This window comes from Parus major, chromosome Z (assembly GCF_001522545.3).
Source record: "Parus major isolate Abel chromosome Z, Parus_major1.1, whole genome shotgun sequence".
NCBI classification, from domain to species: Eukaryota; Metazoa; Chordata; class Aves; order Passeriformes; family Paridae; genus Parus; species Parus major.
The window spans coordinates 66,186,579-66,194,467 of record NC_031799.1 but is presented as its reverse complement, the minus strand read 5'-3'; the positions used below and the strand labels follow the sequence as shown (position 1 = coordinate 66,194,467).

The window sequence follows — 7,889 nt, the reverse complement described above, 5'->3', positions numbered from 1 at the left end:
ATTTCAGCTTAAATTAAAGCATCTTCTTAATTCTCTACCTTTTCTGAAGCTTCTTTTCTTTCCTGTCACTGGTAGTTTATAAAATCTCTTTTCATGTTGATCACTCTCCTTTTTTTTTCTCTCTGGATAAAATATTAATCCACAAGTCTCATATGGGTAATGAAAGAGTTAAAATCTTGCCCAGGCTGTTGTAGGTAGTTCTGTGGCCTCGGCCGGTGCAGGAACTGGAGCCGTCTGCGATGGAGAGTTCCTCATGGCTGCTCTGGAGAGTGTAGTCGCTGCCCCAGCCCACTGCAGGCCCAGAGTGTCTCTCCTTCTTCACTCAGCAGTTTCTAGTGAATTTAGTTACAGCAAAGACCCTGTAGCCGAGCCAGAGATCAGCCCGGCCCGGCCCGGCCCCAGCCCGGGGAAAACCCCCCGCAGGGCCCGCATCTCCCGGCCGGGAGACGCGGCAGGCCCAGCCCTGTCCCCGCCCGGCCGCATGGCCTGGGCTGGGAACGGGAGGCCGGAGCTCCGCCACCCTTCACAGCCAGGAAACAAAGAGAACCAAGAGAGCTCTGGTTTTACACTTTAAGGTAGGGTTCACAAGTTGATCCCACTTTTCAATGGCCTAAACTGCTGTCAATTCTCAGCAATGACCGATAATTGGTCAGGAGAAAAGACTCCAGGCAGTTCCCAGCAACTTCAAGTTCCTCAAAGTTAAAGTAACTCCATGAAATCAGTGTATGGTCCAGCTGCAAAAGAGCACTATAAAAAAATAGCTTAACATAGTCACTTTGACAGCATGAACAGTGATTTTTGCAACATCTAATTTGTGATTTTCTGTAGCACCATCAAAATCTACAAACCTGTGGCATGTAGGTAAATGCAGCAGAATGTACAAGGGTTTAAACATCTGAGCTCTAGATTTCCACAGCCACATCAAATACCTATGTTTAGTAAGGTTCTGTCCTAGTTAAGCCCCCAGAGGTTCAAATCACAATGATTTTAGAATTATATAAATAAATTGAGGAAGATAGGAGGCATAAGCTTGATGTATGAAATCATCTGTATTATCTATTTTCCCCAATATAATGATGACATTTATGCTTTTATATATATATATATGTATATGTATATGTATATATACACATTTATACATATAAGTATAATAATAACAGGTTAAAAAGCTACTCACTTGACTTGGGGTGATTTAATGATAATACTGGATTCCCCTATCATCTGTTTTGTGCTGAGAAATGGGTCCTGTAGCTTTCACCTGGGTCTGTGGGAGGGGTGGGAGTTGAGGAAACTCTGGTGTGGGTTGTTTCAGCGCTCAGTCTTCTGTGTGCCACCACTCCCTCCTTGGCTTTTTGCAGGGAGGGAGTTACATTTTTTTCCTTTTAGCCAGATTGGTTTTAGTAATTGAGGCAAGAATTTTTCTTGGGACTCCTCTAGCAATCCTGGGATGACTTCTGTGGCCTGTTCTGGAACTGTTCAGTTTAGCTTCAGTCCAAGAACCAGACCATAGGTGGGAACCAGACGCCATGGACCAGCAGGGCGACTGCAGGACACTGACACCACATCCCAGCTCCAGACCTCGGGAGAAGCCGAGCCAGCTAAAGAAAGAACTCTAAATCCATCACCTTCTCCACAACAAAAAGGTTCAATATTTAACATTTATTACTTTTATTTTCTGTGCTGTGCAGGCACTTCCTTTGTTAAATAAACAGGTTTCATCCAAGAAATTCCTTTTGTATAGGTGGGCAGTGCCAGAACCTGTTTTTCTGTAGAGAAAATGTTCATTCCAGAGTGTTTCCTCCTAAAATTGTCTCCAAACAGAGACAACACTTTAAGCTACTCCTATTGTATAAAGAGCATACTGGATTGGCTATTTTCATTATTTATGCACTTATAGCCCATGATAATGTATCATACTATTTTTTAGACATAATTTTAATTTTGCATACTCATCTGTTGTCTCTATTTGTGTGATATTTTAAGATCATAGTTTTATATTCCTGTATGTTTCTATTTTCATAATTCTATCTCTTATTATCCCATCCTCCAAGAATTCCACGAGCCTCTCAAAAAATAAAGCCAAGCAGCTGAAAACAGGGAAAATCAGCACCACAGTAAATACATGAGCACAGAAAGTTCATGGAAAAAAGTCTATTATTATGGTGGAAGATGAATAAGATTGTGGAAGCAGAGTCAGAATCACTGAAAATGTAGGTAAATTGCATACCAATTCTATGTTGTATGTGGAATAACAATGGATGAATACATCCTGCCATGGTTTTATTATTTGTTTGCTAATATATTTTTGCTTTGAATTTACTGAACTGGAAGCTCTGAATGATTACAAACCACCCTATACAAAAGTAAGTTATCCTTTGAAAAACAAGTAACTGGAAAATATTTGTTTGGTTTACTTGGGTTTTTTTGTTTGTTGTGGTTTTGGGGTTTGCTGGGTTTTTGTTGTTTTTTTCTTAAGGGTAGTATCTTAAAAGTTATTGTCTTGTTATTGAGATTTTAACATGGATGAGACTTAGGATTTTATAAAGGAAATTACAATTTTCTCATTTGGACCAATATGCCAAACAGGCTCCATAACCACATTCCTACTTATATGAATGTTACAATTGCCTGTTGCTGAAATGAGATAAACTGAAGATGCATTTTTCTTCCATGCCAAATAAACTGTGACTCAAAAGTGTTCCAGGCAGACAGTGAATTATTTTTATTTGAAAAACAGCAGCAAAAATCATTTACTAAATCAGATTGTATCTGAAAGAGGAAACAACAGAAGATGGAAGTATCATCAGATGATTGATAGGGAAAAGCTTTGTGCATGAAAATCCACCAGGTGATCCACCAGCCTTAATCATCTGCTGGGTACAAAGTTGAGGGAAAAATCTAGGAAGCTGTCAACAAAAAAAGAAATTCTAGTTCATCTCTATCAAAATGTGGAATTGGAGAACTTTCAAAATCTACTAATAAAATCCTATACAAACTTTTAGGAAATGTCACTGTAGGCAAACAAGCCTAGTAGATTCAGAAGTGGCAGGTTCTGATTTAGATATCAGAAGAATTCAGATCAGATTAGATTCAGATTAGTCCATATAAAGTCTAAGTAAAGATATTTCTGATCCTTACAAAATCAGAGGATATCCCTCCAATACTCCTTATCTGGTGTTTATGAATGATAGTTGAAGATCTCAGTCAGCCTCTAAAGTTCTCATCACTATTTTGTCTTACTGCCAGAGTTATTTATCTTAGTAACATATTCCCTTGTCTGAAACACATTTCTAAACAGAAAGCATTTGATTTCTGATGAGTATTATCTTTGGATATTAGTGAGTTGTGATGCTTGGGCAGCTGGAAATATATGCAAAAATTTCTCTTATTTTTGGAAGCACAAATTATCCCTTAAAGTCTTTTTCAGCCCACATTGCCAAAGGATACATGACACTACCATCTCACACAATAACACAGTAAACACCTATGCAGACTCATGTGCAATCAGCTTCAACGTTTTATAATGCTATGGAATCTTTTACTATGCATTACTGTGTTAATAATTAATTATATTAATTCTATTATTAATTAATAATTCATTATTTTCGCATTGTAATCATGTTAGGTAATTGAGCCTGCTTATTTTAGCTTCTGTAGCTAATAAAACAGTTAAGATAATCACGTAATAACTCAGAATCTGGGAACCTCTAAATAACAAGCTGGCAAGTGTTCTCAAATTTGGTAAGAAGAAAGCATTGCAAATTATTGCAGCTTTATGTGGTACAATTTAACCCTTGCAAAACAATACTTGTCATCAACCTCAAGCAGAGAGTTTCACCTCAGTAATTTAGAATTTCCCAGCTAAGTTCTTTAAAGACATCACAGTCTGAGACTTCACTGTGTGGTTAGCCACCTCCATCCTAAAGGCATTTTGTTGCCATTAGTTGCTATTGTTTTGCACCAGAAAAAAAAATAATAAAAAAAAATAAAAAAAGAAGGAGAACACACAAGTAGTTCCAGGAAGCACCATCCTGATGTGAATACTGACCTGAAGTTTGTAACTAAATAATAAGTGGGATACAGGAGAATATTGAACTATTAATATACTTGTGTGTAACTCTGAATAGATACTGAACTGTATGGGAGAAAATAGATACGATGCTTACTGCTGTCCATTTGTGAAAAATGGGAAGGCAGTTCTAAACAGGGAGAACATAGGTAAGTCAGAATATATAGTCTGCTAAATGTGATACACAGACATGCTTTAATAGTAATATAGCACCCTGCTAAAATGTAAAGTTTCTCTGTAGCTTATTCTTGTAAAAGACATAGATATAGCATTGCAAAGACATAATGGAGCAGGTGACATGCTGACCAAGATTATGTAATTTTCTCTGGGGTTACTTCAAGTTAAGATTTCTTGTTACTGTTTTTGTTTCCAATTCCCAGCACAGGATTGGTTGTGTATGTTTGTGAAATCTTAGTGTCTCTGGAGACAAATAATAAACTGGGTCAGCTTGACTCTATAAAATGATTAACAAGGAGTTAATAATTTTCTTATTCACTGTTCCTCATTATCGCATTGTATTCCACACCTGATTTTAACATACCAAAGTGATGATACTGCTTTCCTATACCAACAGTATGAATTATAAAAACATAGAATATCTGTACCCTGGGAATGGAAATGTGAGGAACAGAACGAGGGTGGGGGTCCGGTTTGAGTGTTGAAGTGCTATGACAAATAGGTTAACAAATCTGAGCTAATGAGGTAAGCCTGTCTCCTGGCCAGCATTAATGAAAGAATTGTTTTACAGTCTAGTTAGTTACAGCAAGGTGAACTATGCAGAGAAACCATATGTATCTTGGCAACAACTGTATTACTTCATGGGTACAGTGTTGAGACATTATTTTAGATCTCCAGTTTTATTCAATTTTCTCTGTAAGGTGTATTAATGTAACATAAACAAGAAGCAGTTGTGAATTATAAAAGTCTGCCCACAAGGTGCATTTTTTAAACTTTTGATAGTCATGCTCAGCCACAGAATGCAGTGCAAGTGTTTAATGATGCTAGCAGCATTTTAGTTTAAGTGTTTTAAGTATTTTCACCCATTTGCTGTTACCTATTCTACTACAGGAAAATAGTGCACTAACTTTTAATTTACATACTTTAGAACATCATCCAGGACAACTAAGGCAATATCCATAATAAAAGCTCTCTCCTTATAGGCTTGCAAATTGTATCTATTATGCAGTGCTGCTTTTGTGGATATGGTTTAAACCACCAAAACTTTTACCATTCTTTTATACCACATTCTTTTGTAAGGCAAAAGACAAAACAGTGATCAAATAAAGTTAATTTGTTTACTAAGCCTACATGCTGGTATCTGACCATATGCATCAGGGCTTGACCTCTAATTAAAGCAATGTGTCATGATGTTTTTTCCAGATAATCATTGTGTATTCATCAGGCTGCAAAAATTTTAATTCTGTCTCAGTATTTTATTTTTGATGGACTTTATTTTAAAAATGACTCTATATTAAAAATTTCTATTTTCATATTGCTTTTGAATTGTGTTCTGCCCTCAGTGAAGATCTTTAAGCTATTGCTTTTTTTTTTTAAATCTATTTGTTTATTTTTGTGATTTCTGTGCTGGATTATCAGCTAGAACACACTGACATACAGTAAATTTACTTAAAATAATGGAGAGGCTTTATAAAAAATAAATTTCATGTAGTTTAAAAAGACAAGACACACCTTAAAATACAAGTCCTCTGAAATCAACTTATCATCTGACTCCAGTTTAATATGCAGATCTTAATCTCAATTCTGCAATTGCCTTAGAATGTTTTCTCTCATGTCATTGTTTACTTCAGCTAAAAATATTGCCTCTGCACATCCTAGTACATTTTGTGTTAACCAAAACCTTGATTTTAAAGCAAGTGCTTTAAAATTTATGTTTTAAAGATGTCAAAATGTATGTTTTAAAAAGATGTTTTCCTTTGTACGAAGCCAACCACTGTGGTTTATTTCAAATATTCACTGACTTCTACTCCAGTATACATTCTGAAAAAAAGAAATTGTGAGCTACTACTGCACTCTTTCTGAAATGTAGAAATTGTTCACAAATACGGCTTATTATCCCTAAGGTAAGGACAATACATTTATAAAATATACTAATTTATGAAAATTAATATATTCTAGTCATTAGAGTCATTCATGTAGATTATAAATCATTACTCACTATAACCAAGGGCATTCTGAAAATTATTTTACTTCAAATGTATCTTCTGTTTGCAAGGTAAGGTGTACAAGATCCCTTCCCTGCAGTTCAAAGGCCCTTTGGAACTTGAGCTTAAATCTGCTAAAGTAAAAATTAGTATACAGGAATCATATGTTGTTTTGCATAGGTAGGACTATTATGCCAAAAAAAAAAGAAAAAAGTGATGCAAGATGTATAAATGAATTTTTAGTGTAACTAGATTGGAGGCTAAAAGAAGTACAGTATTAACAATTTGATTTCAATTATTGGATATTTATCTGTAGTCACTATAACTTGTCTGGTGCTGAAACCAAGGATGTATAGAAGGGATCATGCAGCTGCTGCAGTAGTATATATCTGTTACTCTCTGGCTCACGCTGAAACAAGTATATAATTATGTCTAAGGGCTGCACACACGCTTTTTTACAAAAGTCTTTTCCTTCCTTAATAGTCTTACAGTCTTCTCTGATTTATATTTCTGATGAGCCTGTAAAACCCTTCATTATATGTCCTCTTGTCTTGCACAATCTTCCTTTCATTTTCAATATACTTACCAATTTTTCAATATTTGAAACTTGAGTTTAATCTACTGGTTTTAGTAGCAGCAATTTTCTTGATTTATATACCCCACATGTCCTCTTCTTTTCCTTGATTTCTCTTTCTCCTTTTAAATATGATGAATCTTACAATTCAGATTTATTAGGTACCCAGTAATTTACCTTAGCCTACAATTAATTTCCTTTTGCCATTTGTATGATACCTCTGCTAGTCTCTGTCTGGATCTCCTTGACCCAATATATTCACAGGAGCAGACACTAAAATCCAGCCGATGATAATTTTCCATTCCAGAAAGCTGTCAAAGCCCTATATCAGGGCATCCTGATCAAAACACAGCTGCCAGCTCACCTTTCTTAGCACAAGCATTCAAAATAATACAATACAGAATAAAATAAACTACAGCATTAAAAGAGCACAGTGTTTGTTTTGGGTTTTTTGTTTGTTTGTTTTTAAGGCATCACACCCTCAGAAAAAATTTAAAAAGTCCTCTTGTTGCTCATGAAGAAATTGTTTCCTTCTTTCTAATTCAGCAGAATGTATCTGAATGTGTCCTGTTCTGTGTTCATTTCTAAGAAATTCCTCTGTTTAGGTTTCTAATTCCTTCCTGGAAAAAAATATATTTCTGTTACCTCATTTAGGATTTTAGGATTACAGAGTTTCAGTTACAAACTTTGAAATTTTAAGGTAGCCCAGTTTAAGAAGAGTTTTCAGCATTAAAAGAAAACTGTTTCCTGAACTTCTAGAATCACTAATCCACTCAGATATATTTTGGCATAGGTAATTCAGTTTGGCTTAAAGAAACTTCAAAGTGCTTACTTGACAAAATTTATATTTTAAGTATCAAAATTTCCTTGCCAATGTAAGTATGTAAGCCAACTTCAAATAGAAAGAAAATTTGATTTGGTTTCCAGAGAGGGTGGTTAAGCCAGAAAATTCACTATGGCTATTAGATAGTTACTGAGAGATTTCTAAGAAGGGCAATTAATTGCAGTGCCAACAGAGGAAAGCTTTCCTTCCTTCCTTCCTTCCTTCCTTCCTTCCTTCCTTCCTTCCTTCCTTCCTTCCTTC

General features: G+C 35.7%; 1 long non-coding RNA gene across 1 annotated transcript; it reads left to right on the top strand.

The window, feature by feature from the left end:
* The first annotated feature begins 1,447 nt into the window (after positions 1-1,447).
* LOC107215984 lies at positions 1,448-2,698 on the top strand. The gene is made up of 2 exons (XR_004495546.1): positions 1,448-1,643; positions 2,052-2,698. It is a non-coding gene; the product is annotated as an uncharacterized LOC107215984 (long non-coding RNA).
* The last annotated feature ends 5,191 nt before the right edge of the window (positions 2,699-7,889 follow it).